This window comes from Canis lupus, chromosome 11 (genome assembly GCF_003254725.2).
Source record: "Canis lupus dingo isolate Sandy chromosome 11, ASM325472v2, whole genome shotgun sequence".
NCBI lineage: Eukaryota > Metazoa > Chordata > Mammalia > Carnivora > Canidae > Canis > Canis lupus.
The window spans coordinates 35,897,096-35,914,655 of NC_064253.1; the positions used below are offsets into that span (position 1 = coordinate 35,897,096).

The 17,560-nt window shown below is 46.2% G+C and overlaps 1 long non-coding RNA gene across 1 annotated transcript; it reads left to right on the forward strand.

The window, feature by feature from the left end:
* The first annotated feature begins 8,958 nt into the window (after positions 1-8,958).
* On the forward strand, positions 8,959-15,223 carry LOC125752178 (uncharacterized). Its single transcript, XR_007401039.1, has 3 exons — positions 8,959-9,084; positions 9,171-9,908; positions 14,076-15,223. It is a non-coding gene; the product is annotated as an uncharacterized LOC125752178 (long non-coding RNA).
* The last annotated feature ends 2,337 nt before the right edge of the window (positions 15,224-17,560 follow it).

A 17,560-nucleotide genomic window follows, 5' to 3' on the forward strand; every position in this document is an offset into this window, starting at 1 on the left:
AAATCTTCCAAATCTTACAGCTAAGGAAAATGAGCCCTGGCTTCATGGCTCTTCTCCCCACTGTGAAATGGTTTTCCTATGATCCATCTGGCACTCTCTAGTACCCTTGGTCTGAAAATTTTGAGTGAGTTAGTATTTTGCTTTTCTGTATCGAAGCAACTATTCATTGGCCTGGAATCCAGAGCTAGAGCAAGGAGAACCACAAGTATGAAGTGTCTTTGATCCAATAAACACTCATAGACACCCTCCATGTGCAAAGCCACTCATCTCCCAAGAAAAGGCCATGGGCAACTTCAATAAAATAAGAATAAAAGAAAAAAATCTTGCAGCTAATATATAAAGTAGACTTAATATGAGTTTTCCTCAATTTGACAATAATACCAAAAATGAACATGATCTTAAGTGAATTTTGAATCTAAAGGAAACTTTTAGAAGGTTTTGGCTTTTCCCTCATATGAATAATGCTACCACATGCATCTTGGTTGATATGATTATTTAACATTGTAGAAACTTTGACCAATAAGAAAGGTATGGAACAGAATAAGAGGTATAATTATTAGAAACAAAGAGGGGCACCTGGGTGGCTCAGTTGGTTAAGTGTCCAACTCTTGATCTTGGCTCAGGTCATGATCTCAGGGTTGTGAGTTCGAACCCCACATGGAGCCCCATATTGGGCTCTGCACTCAATAGGGAGTCTCCTTGAGGTTCTCTTTCTCTCTCTCAAATAATAAATAAATAAGTCTTTAGAAACAAAGATAATGATTATTATTCATAGATGTCAAAATTATAAAACCAGACACTATAAGAAAATCAATTGAAAATCTTCTACAATTAACAAAGGAAAGGAGCTAAATAACCATATCTGAAATATATTTCAGTATAATAAAAAATATTTGAACATATACAGTATAAGAGAAAAGAAGATTCTATTCACAGTAGTAATCTAAGCAAAAAATAACTAAGAAAATCTCTAGCAACAAATACAAAGAAACCACAGGAAGAAAACAAAAGAACTTTGCTGCAATTTATGATGGAAAACTTAGAGAAGGAAATCTTGTTTCAGATGGAAGAGAGGTAGACTACCATAGAGCAGTTAAAGCTTCTGAATCAGCATCTAGGCTGGTTGTGATTTCAACAAAAATGCAAGCAGAATTCTCAAACCCATCTAGAAGAATGGAAAGGTAAGGATAACTAACTTTTTACAAGTAAGGGTGGAGTTCTGTTGGCAAATATCAAAACATCTCAGGTGAGATACTTAGACAAGAAACAGTGAACAGACCTAGTGCATGGATATTAATACATGACAAAAGCATCACACACTCGCCCTACCATAAACAAAGAAATCAAAGTTAAAACATATTTTTACTAATCAGGTTTGCAAAAATTAAACAGGGAAAAATAGATAAAAGATATCCAAATTTCAGGTACAAGGGTCTTCATCACACTATGCTAACAGCAAAGAAGCAGCGAGCACCTAGAACGTGACTATTTCACAGAGCACTGGCTGACACTACAAGCATTGCCCATCTGTGACAAAAACAATAAAGCAGTTTTCTACAAGTTTCTTTTTAAAGATGTGCTCCCTGGGTACAAAGAGATTGCAATTTTGCTATGGAGATAAGTTGCACCTGTAGAAAGAGAACTAACAACTCAAACTCTAAATGCGATCAAGATTTCAGAGAAGGAGCTTTCCTCAGCCCTTTGGCAATATACAGAAACACACACACACACACACACACACACACACACACACACCACATTGTACAGCTGCAAGAGCTTCACTTCTCTTCCTGCTTACACCATCCTAGGATTTTGCCTTCATTCTGTGAGGGAAGATGGGCTGGGAGGAAAAGAAAACACATGACCTGCCACTGAATCCCTACCAAACTAGGGGCTCTGTAGGCTCTGGAACAACCTCTGCCCTGCTGGGAAGCTCAGTCCTAGGACAGAATCTAGAAGACAGACAAAACTCTCATTACCTAGATAAACAATTGAAGGCCATACAGGTATTAAGAAGCATAAGTCCTGTTCAAATTTGTCTGAAACAAGCTTAAAATTGAGACCAAACTCTGGAGGGCCAAGGGGTTGATCTCTGAATATATTCCCTTCTAATTTGCCTTTTCAAACTTCAATCCAGTTGGTCTGGTATTACTTGAGTTTTACTTGAGTTTTTAAGGTCAACATTCATGGCCAAGATTCAGTGATCCAAGTGACAAAAACAAGAAAGTTCTTTGACAATTGTTGATTGAAAGCAACCAGATCAAGGTGGATGAGAAGGTCACAGTTGCTTTTCTATAGTGGAAGAAAACCACATATATACGGGAGTCCTGCACATTGCCTGGATGTTTCTACCTACTTGACTCAGCAGAGTAGCAAAACCACTCTGCTCTGTCTGGTTCTGTCTCCTGTAGCTCTCCCCTCAAAAAACAGAAGAGCAGAAAAAACACGGTCTTGTTGCACAGAAGGCATAACTCCAGCATCTTCACAGAGCTTCTGAATCTCTTTACTTGAATGATAAATGAAAGGGCACATCTACAATCCTATTATGATTTGGAGAGGATAAGATATGACAGGAGATGTGCAATATATTTAATTCAACTATTTCTGCCTTCTAAGGGGTGAGAGGATTTATCACGAATGAGGTTTTTGTGGAAAGGCCACATCTCAGCATTCACTTGAGTACGTCTTGGGTTCTGTTAGGATTGAGCTGACACAGGGAGAAGCCAATCTGTGCTGCATAATGAACAAAAGGTGTCCTGCTTAGGTGGACAAATTGTTCCTCAAGGAGCAGTAGGGTGAGGCCACAGAATGGACCATCCCAAAGTGAGAAGAGAGAATATATTCGTTTACTGTTGCTATTTTAGAAATTGCCACAAAATTGGTGGCTTACAAAGATATTATTTGGAGATTCTGCAGGTCGGAAATCTGACAGCGTCTCTCACTGGGCTAAAGTCAAGAAGGCAGCAGGGTTCTATTGTTCACCGGAAGCTCTAGGTAAAAATCTGCTCCCAGGCTTACTCAGGCTGTTGGCTGAATTCAGGTCCGTGATGTTGTAGGAACAAAGTCCCCATTTCCTTGCCAGCTTTCATCTCGGGGTCATTGTCAGCTTTTAGAGGATACTTGCACTTCGTGGCTCCTGCCCTACCTCCTCCATCTTCAAAGCCAGCAATGGCTAAGCTCTACTCATGTGTCACATCCCTCTGATCTCTCTTCTTCCTCATCTGTCCTCCTCCACCACATCTCTCTGACTCCAGCTAGAGAAATTTCTCTGCTTCTATGAGCTCAAGATTGGGCCACCTGGATAATCCAGGCTATACTCTCTATTTTAAGGTTAGCTGATTGGTAAGGTTATTTACGTCCTTAAGGCCCCTCCACAGCAGGACCTAGGTTAGTGTTCAGGGTACAGGGATCTTGGGAGACATCTTTAGAATTCTGCTTATCACAGAGGATTTGGTAGATGAAATGGGCGCTAGCAACATGGTGGCCATCCAGAGCCATGGCGCTGCATTTGGCTAACAGATTTCAAGAGCGGTGATGTCAGATATCCAACTTCATCCTGTTTCCTGCTTTTTGCTGTGGCCCTCTATTATCCCCTATTGTTCATAGCCTGGTATAAAGTGCTGTCTTGGGGGACTGAGTAGGGGTTGTGTCCATGCTCTGAGGTGTGCCCATTTACTATAAAGTAAGCACTACCTAGTGCTACCCCAAGCAGACATTCCTGAGGTCTAATCGACTATCATCATCATCATCATCATCATAATCATCATCATCATCATCATTACCATCATCATAAAGATAATTGTATCACTCACTTGCTTACTATTATCAGACATTAGGTAGGTGCTTTACATGTGAAATATATTAAATCTTTTATCCCTTTCTTTTTCATTTTGCAAACGAAGCACAAATAAGTTAACCAAATTGCCCAAGTTTACTAGCTAGTGCAAGGCCAGCTGCAACCGGGTCCCCACAGTCGCCACAGCTTAAGGGAGTCTGTGACACTGAGTATTTAGCAAAGGGGAAGAATATCCCCTTGACCCACATGGGCCAGTGGTTCTCAAAGTGTCTTGAGGGTCTCCTTTTCAGAGGTTCTGTGAGGCCTCCCTCTCCAACCACATCTCTGTAGGAGATTGAATTTTCAAAGAAAACAACATATCACATCAGACTGAATACAAAAGCAAATATGAGAATCCAGCTGTCTTTTATTCAGCCAGATGTTAAAAAGGTTTACAAAAATGTAAAATAACACTCCACCAGTTTTTTGTTTTGGAAAACATAGTCATTTCATACTAACATATACTGAGATTGTTATTGTTATTTTTAAATGAAATCATGAATATTTTTTAAATCCTCAGCTTTAATTTTTATATGTGAAACATTGATAGGTGTACCCATGTTCCCAAAAGCACTTCCATGTCCTTGATAATTGTTAAGGGAGTAAGGAGGTCCTGAAATCAAAATGTCAGGCTTAGAATCAAATTCAGCAAATGATGGACATCGTGACAAGTTTGTCCTGTTGCCTTTTTCTGTGACTAAAGTGCTTGTGTTTTGTTTTGTTTGTTTTTTTAAACAAAGCTATGCCCATGCATTTATGTATCGTCTATAGCTGCTTTTGCACCATCACGGCAGAAATGAGGAGTTGTAATACAGTATGACCACAAAGCCTACAATGTTTTCTATCAGGCCCTTTAACAAGAAAATTGCCAACCCTGACTTAGAAAATCATGATTCATCACCTGGGACACCATCTCACATTACCATCCTGTTAACCGTGAATGGGCAGCCCCAACTGCTGTCCTTGTGAAGCTTATGTCTGTGTTGGGGTTTGGGAGCAGAGGGATAAACATAAAAGATCATAAATCTGTTGTATTGCTGACAGCTAGGACAGTCCTAACTCAGTACAAACTCAGTATTTACTGAAGATCTAACTGAATGAATAAAGTAAACATAGGTGTGTGTGTGCATGAGTGCGTGTGTGTGTGTGTGTGTGTGAGAGAGAGAGAGAGAGAGAAATGAGGAACTATCACACTGCTTAAATCATTATAGCTTTACAATGTGCTTCGATACTTGTGAAATCAAGGCATTCTTACGTCTCCTTGCAAAGTTGCCTTGACTGCTTTTACATCTATCTTCTTCCTGATGAACTTCAAAAGCTTTATGTTGTTCAAGTTCAATTTAAAAATCCCTGAAGTCATTTAACTGATCCTGTTTGCTGCTTAGATTGTTTTTTTTTTTCTAATATAAACAATAAGAGCTATAGCTATCTCTTATTATCCTCTTAGGATAAACCCGTAGGATTAGAGACACTGAATCAAATGGAATGTACATGGTTAAGGCCATCGGTGCTAATAGTCTAGCAGAAAAGCTCTTTCCGACAGGCAGAAGCAACTTTAGGGCATCCTTATTTGGTGCTGGCGGAGCATAAACGTGCCACCCCAAACAGGGTGTGCACAGCGGGAGAATCCTCCCTCCTGTGTGTGCTGTCATAACTGAGCATGAGGAGATGGATTTGTCTTATTTCCTGATGTATATTTTTTCTATAGAAAATTTCACGAGGCCAATCAGAAATCATTTCCTCCAACTAGAAGCGTTTAGCCTTAGCAGACAAATACTTCGCCCTGATGACAGTGGCAATGCACCTCAACAAGGAGAGGCTCTCCAGAAAGGATTCCTACTCACTTTTATCTCTTGTCTCAGTATTTCCAGACAAGTGACGGGGGGGGGGGGGGGGTGGGGGGCAGTGTTGAGAGAGGCGGGATGGCGCTGATCACGCTTGTGGAACACACGTGAAACACCTAGGGGTAAAGTCGATTCTTGTCGAGGAGCTTGGAGTCAGTAACCTGCGCGCCCTCGCTCAGCTCTGATGTGCCGAGTTGTCTATCACGTCTCTGATTCCAGTTCCAACAACTCCTGCGAGCAACAGTCTGCAAGTACTTTACAGCCTCTGTAACTTGGAGCTACTGTGAGGAGACTCTCGGCTGCCAGGGCTCCATGAGGATTTCTCAGCCTTAACTTGATGGCACAGTCTTCGCCGTCCCTGGGTGTGACCAGTTCCCCACTTCCATGCTGGAATCGACAGAAGCGAATGTGTCTTAGGGACTCTCAAATATCAATGGCCCTTTTTGACTAACTGAGCTGTCAGGTATATTTTAAATGGCTACTCTCCTTAAACCACACTGGCCCAGGGGAGCCTAACCTCGGCCTAGTGTTGATAGGCAAAATATTTAACAACCAACGTGCCCAGCACTGACGGATCGGAAGGGAGGCCGGCCCCAAATATCCGAACAGCCATTCTGGTACATCTGAGCAGAAGACCAGCCCTGCCTCCAACTACCCTCTGGCCCCGGCCTATGGGCAAGGGCTTCCTTCACTCCTCTTTTTGGGAGGTTGAATATGGTTTCTCACATTAGGTACCCACTATTTCCAGATTCTCTGCCGTTCATGACAAGAAAAAAAAGAAAAAGCCATCCTTCTGGAGATAATCCTACCTGGAAATATCTTTGAAGAAGGCCTCGAAGCAGTGCGTGCTAGTCTTTTCTGCCTCAGACAGTCAGAAGGTACGAGAGAGAAAATGCACAGAGATCAGCCTGGGCCAGGAGGCAAGAGACCAGAGAGCTGGATTTTCAGTGCGGCTCTAGGCTTGATGGATGAGTTGTGTGTGTGGGGGGGGGCTTGGCTAGGCTGTCATCCTTGGTGATTCAGACACTAATCTAGGTGTCCCCATACGATTATTTTGTAGATGTGATTAAAGTCTACAATCAGTTAACTTGAAGTAAGCAAGATTATCCTAGATCATGGGGGTGGGCCTGATTCAATCAGCTGAAGGCCTTAAGAACAGAGCCTGCCCTGAAGAAGAAATTCTGCCTGTGGACTGCAGCTTCTACCCATGCCTGGCGGTTCCAATTGTGGCCCGGGACTTCGGCTGTGTCTAGCCAGTCCATGCAGTCATGGAGGCCAAGTCCTTGCAATACGTCCATATTTATATCTGCACCTTTATCTATACATCTTTATCTATATCTTCATGTGAAAGGATGGCTGAGACCAGAAATCTTCCAGGCCAAGATGTGCAGGTAACTCCCTATTCCGAGGAAGCCCCTCTCACTGTGGGACTTTCAGATCTGGTTCTTGATTCACTAGGGAAGACACATGCTCGGTTGTCCTTGTGGTGATGCCAAGGAGAAACAGACAAGCAGGGAGCACAAAAATGAGCAATTCTTTCTTTCTTTCTGAAGATTTTATTCATTTATTTATTTGACAGAGAGAGAACACAAGCAGGGGAAGTGGGAGAGAGAGAAGCAGGCTCCCCACTGAGCAGGGAGCCCGATGTGGGGCTCAATCCCAGGACCCCGGGATTATGAGCTAAACCAAAGGCAGACACCTCAACAACTGAGCCACCCAGGTTCCTGCCTACTTGCTTTCCTTCTTTCTTTTCTCTCTCTCTCTCTCTCTCTCTCTCATCTCCTGGGTAACTGCTCTGAGCCTGACACTGTGTTAGAGCAAGAATACAGTGGTGACTGAAGGAAAGTTGTCCTCTCGGAGCCTGTGTTCTGCAGGGGTTGCAGCCACGTGACTGGGTGATCACACTTGAATTCACAGGGACTTAGACGGGGTCTGAGCCCACTGCGGAGGAGGCATCCAGGAGGGACACGGAACTAAGGCATGAGGGATCAGGGAGGGTCTCATGCAGGACATGGTATATAAACCACGACCCCGAGCCAGCCAAGTAGGCTTGCCAGGGGAAGCAGGAAGAAAGTTCTAAACGCAGGGAAGAACATGTGCAAAGCGTACAGGAGCAAAAAAGAACCCCAGACAGCCTGAGAACTTAACTCAGAGTGCAAGGTGTAGAGATCGAAAAAAGTCAGTGAGATCCTTTTGTAAAGACTGCTAAGGAGTCTTAACACTTACACACTCAGCCACAGTAGCACCTGCTCTGGGGCCGCAGTCACGCAGGGGCCGTGGCCTCTTTCCGTCTGCTGGGTCTCAGGGAGAGGTGAGAATCTGTCTTGAATGAAAATCCCAGGCTCCGTGCTTTTATCGTGTAAGATTTCCTAAATTTTAAGAATCGTGTTGGTTTGGGGAAGCTAGAACTCTTGTGTCTTTGATTGTCCTTCACAACATGACCAGCCTCCTCGGTCCCACGGATTGAGGTTTGAGGGTTACTAGAGGAAGCTTATGCATAATATTATCGCTGATCATTTATATTATGATTTATGGACTTCAAAGCAACAGGGTAGGAGTGAGCAGTAACGGAACTATCAAGATATTTCTTCCACGACCCTTTTTTGGTACTGGGTCGTTTATTTGGTGCACACAGACATGTGTGCAACAAAGCGTGCAAGCAGAGGAGCCAGAGCACTAAACCTAGAATAAGCCTTTGTGCCCAAGGGCAGGCCCTCGGCAAGAATGGCCTCCAGGTCCTTCCAAGCAAAGAATCGGTGTCGCCAAGAAAGAGTCAGGTCAGCATTGGGGAGCGGGAAGCCTCGTGGGTGCCCCCCTCACCTCCTCAAGGCCCACAGTTGAACCCCAGGCCGGCCCCTCCCGGGATGGCCTGGTGTTAATTATGATGCAATCCCCCAGCCATGCAGCCTCAGCAACAATTTCGGGAGTCAGGGTCCATGTGCAAGGCCATTAACACTAAACATGTTTTAATCCATAATTGTGTGAGATTTATTTAATTTAGAGGCTTTATTTATAGTTCGATTGGAATTGTAATGTATTTTCGGCCCTCCGCACCGGGATCTGTCAATTTTTACGGCGTCTTTTAATTGTGTTCTTCCAGGCCAGGTGCAAGCAGTTTTCCAAAGCAGCCTGGGCAGGGGAGGCCTCCCGTTGTGCGATGGGGGAGGCCTCGGCCTCGCTCGGGCGCGACCCTGCGCCACTGCGAGGGCAGGGACACGGGGCCCTGGGTCCGCTGAGAGCCGCAGACGCCCGCTGCGCTGTCACAGACGTGGGCTGAGAAGGAGCTTCTCCACATCTCTCCGCTCACGCCCTTCCAGCCCTTTGTTCATTCCTTTGCTTATTTAACAGACGTCGGCCGAGCACCTACTGTGCACCACTCCCCGGGCCTAGGAGATGATTGCAGCGGTGAGTAAGCTGGGCTCCGGCGGCTACGGGGCCTTTGCCCAGAGCCGACGGTCGCCAGGATTTGCTGAGCACCTACCTCATTCCAGGCACTCAGCTCCGCACTAGAGCCATAAAGAAGGACCTGACCCCAGCCTGTGGATTCAGGAGATTTGGTCCAAACGGATTGATCCAGAAGTAATGGGAATGACCATACTCTGGCTGGGAGCAATACGGAGGGAAGTCAGTCCATGGATAGGGTGTCCCCATCCAAACACCTGCAGGTGCCTCCTGCTGTCTGAGCTGAACAGCTCAGTGCTGGTGAGGAACACTTTATTTAGTCAAACATGAAGATTTCTTGGCCTTGTTTCTTCTCCATTGTTGGGCATTTTCACCATGGGGGTACGTCACGACCCTTTACGTATCTTGGAGCACTTTGTTTTTTCCGAGTTATTTTCTTTCCAGTCGTACGCTGCCATGAGCTATACGTGTTGGAGGAAAGCACCAGAAATCAAAGTGAAAGAAAGAGATGAGATGAGATGAAACTGTGCCGCCTGGGCCCGCGTGCTGAGGGACACCTGCTTCCACTGCGGCTAGAGAAGGAGCCCCGGCCCTGTGCTAAGACCAGACACCCAGCGGTGCTGGGCTCCTCACTCAGGTATCCCCGGAACCCAGGACTACGCCCTGTGTGAGTTGCCCACAAACAGGGGATGAAGAAATGATGAGTGGGTGTGAAAAGGATATCACCTACAGACAATGCTCTACTGCTTAGAAGACAAATATGCGTGGTCGAGAAATAAAGGAAAGAACCCTACGTCTTGAGTACCTGCCATGTGCCAGGCATGGGGGTAAGTGGTTTTAGTTATAGGTCAGTAAGTCCTCAAAACAGTGCAAGGTGAGGGTAGTGCCACCTTACAGAGGAGGCTCTGAAGCTCAGGGCACTTCAGAGTGACAAGAGGAAGGCTTGTGGGGAGAGAAGGGGCCCTGAAGCCAATGAAGCAAGTCACCTTCTCGGAGGGTCTCACAACTGGAGACAGACGAGGCCCAGTCTCCAGACAGTCTAGAGGGTCCAGAGAACCTCCCAGCCTCCCCAGAGACTCTCTAGAGAGGCTTTTCTTTCTTAGGTCCATAAAAATGGGCGAGGAGTCACGAAACAAAGGAGAGTTAGTAGCAGTCGAGGCTTGATAGGTGTGTGGAAGCAAGTCGTGAAGGACCTGGTGCCATCCTAAGGGGAGTCAGCTTCGTTCGTGAGGAGGTTGAGTTCCGAGGAGCTGGATGTGGCCCCCAGGACATGGTGCTGGTGGATGGGAGTCTGGGGGAGCAGGTAAGAGCCGCAGTGATGGCCCAGATGGAAGTCAGGGGGAGTGGGGAGGAGGGAGAGGGAGAAGTCAAGGGCAGGAAGAGAAGCAAGCGTTGTTACTCCCGTGACTTGGGGGAGAAAGAGGAGAGGGTCCGTGCTGGGCAGTCACCCCAACCGGGAAACGCGGGAGGCAGAGAAGAGAGCGGGCTGTCCAGTGCCAAGGTGCCAGGATGCTGACCCGAGGCCGGCCGGGCGGGTGGAGAGGCCCAGGGGCTGCGGAGCGCGGTGAGCACGCAGGAGCTGCTCCCTTCCTGAGCAGGAGGCGAGCGCGAGGCCCAGTAGCGTCTCTAAGGGAGAGGGGGCAGGAAGGACGGGGCCCAGGAGATGCCCCCCAGGGCCCTGAGAAGGGAAGGTTTGAGGCGGAGGCCAGGGAAGAGAAATCTCAGTGGAGCGAAGACAGGAAGTTTCAAGGGGGCTGCGGCCCCGGTGGACACCACAGCCGTCTGGGGGGACCGGGGGACACCAGTCCTTTAGGTGCTGGCGGCGGCCTCTGTCAGAGTGACCAGGTGGTAGGTCATGGGCTGAGGCTGGGAAGGCCAAGAAGCGAATAGATGATGGGGTGAGGGAGGGCGGGGAGGGCTGAGCCTCCGAGAAGGTGGGCCCCCCGCCCCCCAATCTGCACGGCCTCTTCTGCAAAGCCTCGACAGTAAGTTCGCTCTGCAATTTGTTGGTCAACCTGCTTTTTGGACATAAGGATTCTTTTGCATCTGTGAACTGTGAACATCGTGACCCGATGTGAATGAAGTAGTGGAACCTTAAAACTTTGGGGAAGCCAGGAAACGGTGCTCAAATTAATTTCCTTGGGAGAGGAAAAATACTTCTTTTTTTTTTTAACATTTTATTTATTTATTCATGAGAGACACAGAGAGAAAGGTAGAGACAGAGGCAGAGGAAGAAGCAGGATCCCTGCGGGGAGCCTGGTGCAGGACTTGATCCCAGGACCCCGGCATCATGACCTGAGCCCAAGGCAGACCCTCAATCACTGAGCCACCCAGGAGTCCTGGAAAAATAATTCTATAGCAAACAGGCACAACTATTTTGATTCTATAACTAGAAAAACAACAGATTCCTTATTTTCATTAAGTTTATTAAAAAATGTAACTCATTTTTTAGAAATAAACCCACGTAAAATCAAAGTTGATACACATGCACACACACACACGTACACCTATACACACATGCAATTACATGTGCATGCACATGTGCACACACGTATACATGCACACACATTTATACACATACATACACACACGTGCACACACGTGCACATACATATACACACACATTTTGCAACTTCTTATTGTCCAAATCCACCTGAGTGTTTTTCAAAAACCATTCTCTCCCAGTGGAAGCCTTTCCTGATCAATTTTAACATTCAGAGATTTTTTTTTAAAGGCAAGATCAATATAAATAATCTCTCTAACATACACACACCAGAGATTGTGAAGAGCTTGCTGATTTGGCCTCAAGGGTTCTACCCAAGCCAACTCTGCTCTGATTATGCTGCGGGGACCTTTGGGCAGCGCTAGGGAGAGCTACAGGGTAAGTAAGACCTTGAAGAGGGAGATGATTCTTGAAAAATTAACATTTGGATGAATCACATATGTGAAGATGGATTTTTTAAATTAGTATTTTTTAAATTTCTTCTTGTTGTTATTATTATTTTGGTCTGCTTCTATGTTTGGGAATTCTCCATCATATGAATCTTGACTCTTGCAGGGAGCTGACTCAGTATCAGTATCAGTCAGTATCCTGACTGTATCAGTCAGGATAAGGTAAGCAATGTCCTGGTAACAAATGACACCCTCTCCAATCTCAGTGGCTTGCAAAGTTTTAATCCCGGGGCACCTGAGTGGCTCGGGGTGTGATCCCGGGGTCCTGGGATTGAGTCCCGCATCAGGCTCACCACAGAGAGCCTGCTTCTGTCTCTGCCTCTCTCTCTCTGTCTCTCATGAATAAATAAATAAAATCTTTAAAACAACAACAATGACAACAAAAAACACCACACCAAAAAAAGCAAGGTTTAATTCCTGCTAATGCTACATGTTAGTCACGGCTGTGGCTCTGCTCCGCATCATCTTCCCTCCTTGGATCTTGACCAACTCAGCAGCCCCGATCTAGAGCAGTGCCATTCTCGAGGCAGAGGGAAAACACATGGCAAAGCACACACCGGCTCTTAGTGCTTCCACTTGTAAGCAACCCACGTCATTTCTGTTCCTATTTCATTGGCTAAAATAAGCCACACGGTCAAAGCCCGCTGATGTTAAGGAGGCAGAGGAGCGTAATCCTTTGCCCGGGGCGGGGCCGAGGTCTCTGGGAACACACATAGAGTCATTGTAGGCAGAACCTTCCTTCCCGCTACAGAAGAGGGTAGGAACAGGAATGACCTAGAACTGGCCAGATTCACCCACTACGCTTATTGAATTCAGAGCGGGCTCCGTAGAGGAGCAGGGTCGATGCGGGGGTCATCCTGGGTCCACAGGGCGGCAGCACCGACCATAGCAACCAAACCCAGTCTGGCAACATCACTCAGGTCCTCACTGGGCTAATTCTGCCATATGATTTTAGTTAGTTGTTTGCCCTTTTTTTCCCCATCTCGCATTCCTGTCTGCTTCCCAGACTTTGTGATGCAGTCTTCTTAGCAATTCCGCAGGCCGCTCACAGTGTTTGATAGATATTTCTACATACACAAGTCAGAATCTTTCTATGTTCCTTTCGGTTAAGAATCTGACCAATACAGTGAGGCTTTCAGTGCCCCTTCCCCGCCCCCAAATGTTTCTTCAACTCAGTTTCTAATCACCAGGGATGACTGTTGCCCAGGGCCTCGTTAGCCCCGCACAAATGGAGGTCTGGCAAAGCACCAGGGCAGCTTGCACTAAAAGGTGTTAGATAGGAGCCCTAGGAGGGGCCCAGTTCAGTCCTGGGTTCTGTGAGCTCAGTGGATGGACAGACACTGGACATCAATGGATACTTGTGGGAAGGGCTTGGCTGGCAGGTGCGGCCTGGGTGACCTTGAGCTGGGAAGTGTACCAAAGGGCGGCCAAGTTTCACTGGAGTGAACTCATGTCCTGGTTTGTTCAGGATGTGTCCCAGCTTCCTGCTCCGATCAACTACTTCTAGTGCCTGCTTTCCTTTATTTCTTTTTCTTTTTCTTCTTTCTTTCTTTCTTTCTTTCTTTCTTTCTTTCTTTCTTTCTTTCTTTCTTTCTTTTCTTTCTTTCTTTCTTCTTTCTTTTTTTTTTCTCTTTCACTCTAAAGTATGTCCTAACTTAGATAATACATTATATGGACATGCCAACCAGAATGGAAAAGGTCCTGGACCAAAAGTCAGAAGATCTTTTTTTTTTTTTAGATTTATTTATTTATTTGAGAGAGAGAGCACAATCAGGGGCAGTGGCAAAAAGAGAGGGAAATGTAGGCTCTTCACTGAGCAGGGAGCCCAACGCAGGACTTGATCCCAGGACCCTGGGTTCATGCCCTGAGCCAAAGGTAGACGCTCAACCATGGAGCCACCCAGGTTTTACTTAATATTAATTTGTTTTAAAGAATAGGAAGTAGAGACAGGTCCCCTAGCAATCTGATTTCAGAGTGAAATCTACCTCTTACACCCTTTCACCCTGGGTTCTAAATGATATGTTCTTTGTTTGCTTTTACAGCAATGTCCTTAAAAGAGGGCAGCATCCTTCACATCCAAATGACGAGGCTTGAAAGAAAACCCTACAGAGGAGACACATTGACTAAAATTCATCTTAAAGACTCTCGGGCTTGTTTACAGCAGTGCTTTTTGATAGCAGAGGGCCTAGAGAGGGAGGGGCAGGACGATTACGAGAGTCCAGCAAGGGAGACGGGCAAGAGGGGTGAGGACAGAACCAGACTCACGGAAGGGGGGGTTGGGACGTCAGACATGCCAACGACTTGGCCCTGGGAAACTCTGCAGAGAAGTCGGGGAAGGTGGAAATCTGGAAGCATTCATCAGATTGGGTAGCTGGGGAAGCTGTTAATAGTTGGGCGCAAACAGGGCACATGTTTGATTTCTGCAGCACAGTGCCCCCAGGCCCGGACTCCTTGCTGGCCGGGTGCTTTGCCCTCAGCCCCGACACGATAAGCGTGGGCTTTGGCTGGACGCTGACCAGAGGCTGAGCAGGCGAAGGCCACGCACAGGCTGGCGGCGGTGCCGGGAGGAGGCCTGGTTCAAAGCAAAGTTACTGGTTATTGAAGCCCTCTCTGCGCAGGACTGGACTCTGCTGTGTGAAGTAGGTGGAGCCGCTGGAGGTGAGGCGAACATAGCACAAGAGGAGGAGCGAACGCTCGAGCAAGAGGGAGAGACGGAGGCTACGAATGCCGACGACAGAGACAGAGCGAGCCAGCGGGCTGGGTAAGGCCCGGTCCCCAAGCGTCTCTGGGCTGCAGAGTGCCTGGGCGAGGATGAGCGCGGGCTTTATTGAGAGGTTTTGTGGCAAAGGAAAGGAAGCTTGTGTTGGAGCGGGAGGAAGGCCAAGTAGCAGGCGCGCGGCCGACGAGAACCCTTCTCTCAATCGCAGCGTCGGGTAGAGCCTTGAGGAGGGAAACCGGGAAACAGAGATTCTCTGGGGGTGTCAGAGTTTCCCCCATGTGGCCTCCTCTTTCCCCCCGTGCAGGGGGCTGTGAGGTACCGTCTTGGAAGCCACAACACAGTTTGCCAAACCCTGATCTAAAAACTGCCTTGGGCCCAGGGCGTGACCCCAGGGCCTGGATCGAGTCCCAGCTCGGGCTCCCTGAAAGGAGCCTGCCTCTCCCTCTGCCTGTGTCTCTGCCTCTCTCTCTGTGTCTCTCATGAATAAATAAATAAAATCTTTTTAAAAATTAAGTAAAATTGACTTTTTCTCTGTGGACAGTTCTATAAAATTCAGTACATATATAGATCGGTGTTACCACCACCGCAAACAGGAAACTGTGCGGTTCCTTTTCTCCCAACACCTTCCTGCACCCTCTCCGCTGCCCCCCGTGCCCCCACCCCAGCACCCCAGCACCCCAGCAGCACCCCCACCCCATCTCTTCTCCACCCTCTTCTTTTGTCTTCCAGACAATGTCACATGAGTAGAACCATGCAGGAAACAGCCTTACGTCGTGGTCATCCGTGTATTACATCCACATACATTGAAAACTCCGCCGCACAATGCTATCGTTCTTGCTTTCAGATTACAAAGAATATTAATAGCAGAAAAATAATGTATTATGTTTGCCCACATATTTATCATTTCTGTTGCCTTTCTTTTGTGAGGATCCAAACTTTCTTTTTGGTATAATTTCCCTTCTTTCTAAGGAATTTCCTTTCACATTTCTCTTGGAACATGTATCCTGGACAAAAAAATTGAGAATTCCTTCATCTGAGAATGTCTTTAATTCACCTTCATCCCTGAAGAATATTTTTCCTGGATTTGGAATTCTGGGTGGACAGTTCTTTTCTTTCAGCACTTTCAAAATATTGTTCTCCTTTTTTCTGGCTTTCCTGGTTTCCGAGGAAAAAAGTCATTCCAACGGTTCCCCTATATGTAAAGCAGTATATTTCTCAGTTGTTATTGTCATTGTTTTTAATCTGTGGAACCCAGTGATTTGATTACGCTGCATCTGGGTGTTAATTTCTTTGACTTGATCACGTTTGGGTTTAAGGAAACTTTTGAATCTGTAGGTTTGTGTCTTTTTGCCAAATTCAGAAAGTTTGCTGCCGTTAGTTTTTCAAATACCTTTTCCTCTCCATGATCTTTCTGGAACTTTCCAACCTTGCCTTTTCAGTCCTTTGGCCAGAAAGCTGGTGCTCTGCAGTGACTGTGTTTGCCTCCAGGACCAAAGGGTGGGAGGGTAGGTGGAGATAGAACAGGTCTCCCCACCCTGGAGACAGCAGCACCTGTTGGGGTGCAGAGTATTGGCTTCTACAGATTCCCTTTGCTGCTGCTGTTCTTGGCAGTAGCTTGGATTTGAGGCAGGCACTAGAAAACTGAGGGGAAAGAGAATAGGCGATTTCTCCCACTCTTTCTGACCATTTGCTGTTTTCTTTCCTACATTTTGACAACAGGGCTTCTGGAGACCCCTTTCCAGCCCTGATGCCCACGCATGGGTTTCAGATTTTGACAAGGTCAGGCCGGTCCCGGCATACAAGATGGAAAAAAATGGCAAAGTAAGGCCATTTCAGTGGCACTTTGAATCCTGGTCTTCCTTCTCAAAGCTTCTGTTATACCATTTGCTTTTCAAAGGCCACAAATAGCTGATACATGCATTCTACCCAAGTGTTACAGCTGCCTCCTTCACCTAATGGTAAGGCTAGCTTTGACTTTGGTATTTGGCAGAGGGCTGCATCTACCAGTCTTCATCCCTGATTCCTTCCTCTGTTTATTCTGTTACTGTGCACTGATCACCTGCTAAGTACCGCAAGCTGCAGGCTAGAGAAACAAATCATCTTCCAGGTGCGTAGAGCACAGTTCCCACGTGAGCCCCCGCTCCTGGATCTCACCCATGTCCTGGCTTTCCCACTCTCTACTTATGCTTAGGGATCTACTAAAAGTTGAGTGGACTCTGTTGCTTCCTTGCAAAAACAAGTCCGTGTGTGAGCCTGAAACCCTCCTCACATGTGAGCTCTGAGGGTGAGGCTCAGGGCTTTGGAGAAAGTCATATTTTTCAAAAACACAGGTTTGCGGTTTCTGAAAGAACAAAAAGCAGAACATCTTGCAGGATTACTTTCTGCTGAAGACCAATTGATGCGACATCTGAAAATAATCAAATAAGTGTCTTGTTTTCAGCCTGCAAATGACTTTGGGAAACTTTGGAAGGAAATTCTCCACTTAAGGAAAAAAAAAAAACACAAAAATTGAAATTGAGATCATGAGGAAGAACAAAGATGGGGAATTATGAGAGTGCTTTGAATTGTTAATAGCATTTATATTTGTAAAAATGAATCTCTCTAAAAACCTGGAAGTGGCCTAATAATTTTAAATAACCTTACACAGCACATGCCCCAAACCACTGATAACCTCCAACTTGAATTGCTTATGACCATTTTCTGGAGCATTCCAAAGACCTGAAGTTTCTACACAATGTACAGAAATCTGGATTCAAAATTATTGAAGGCTTTGATATATATATATTTTTTCCTTCTAAGCTCTTACAT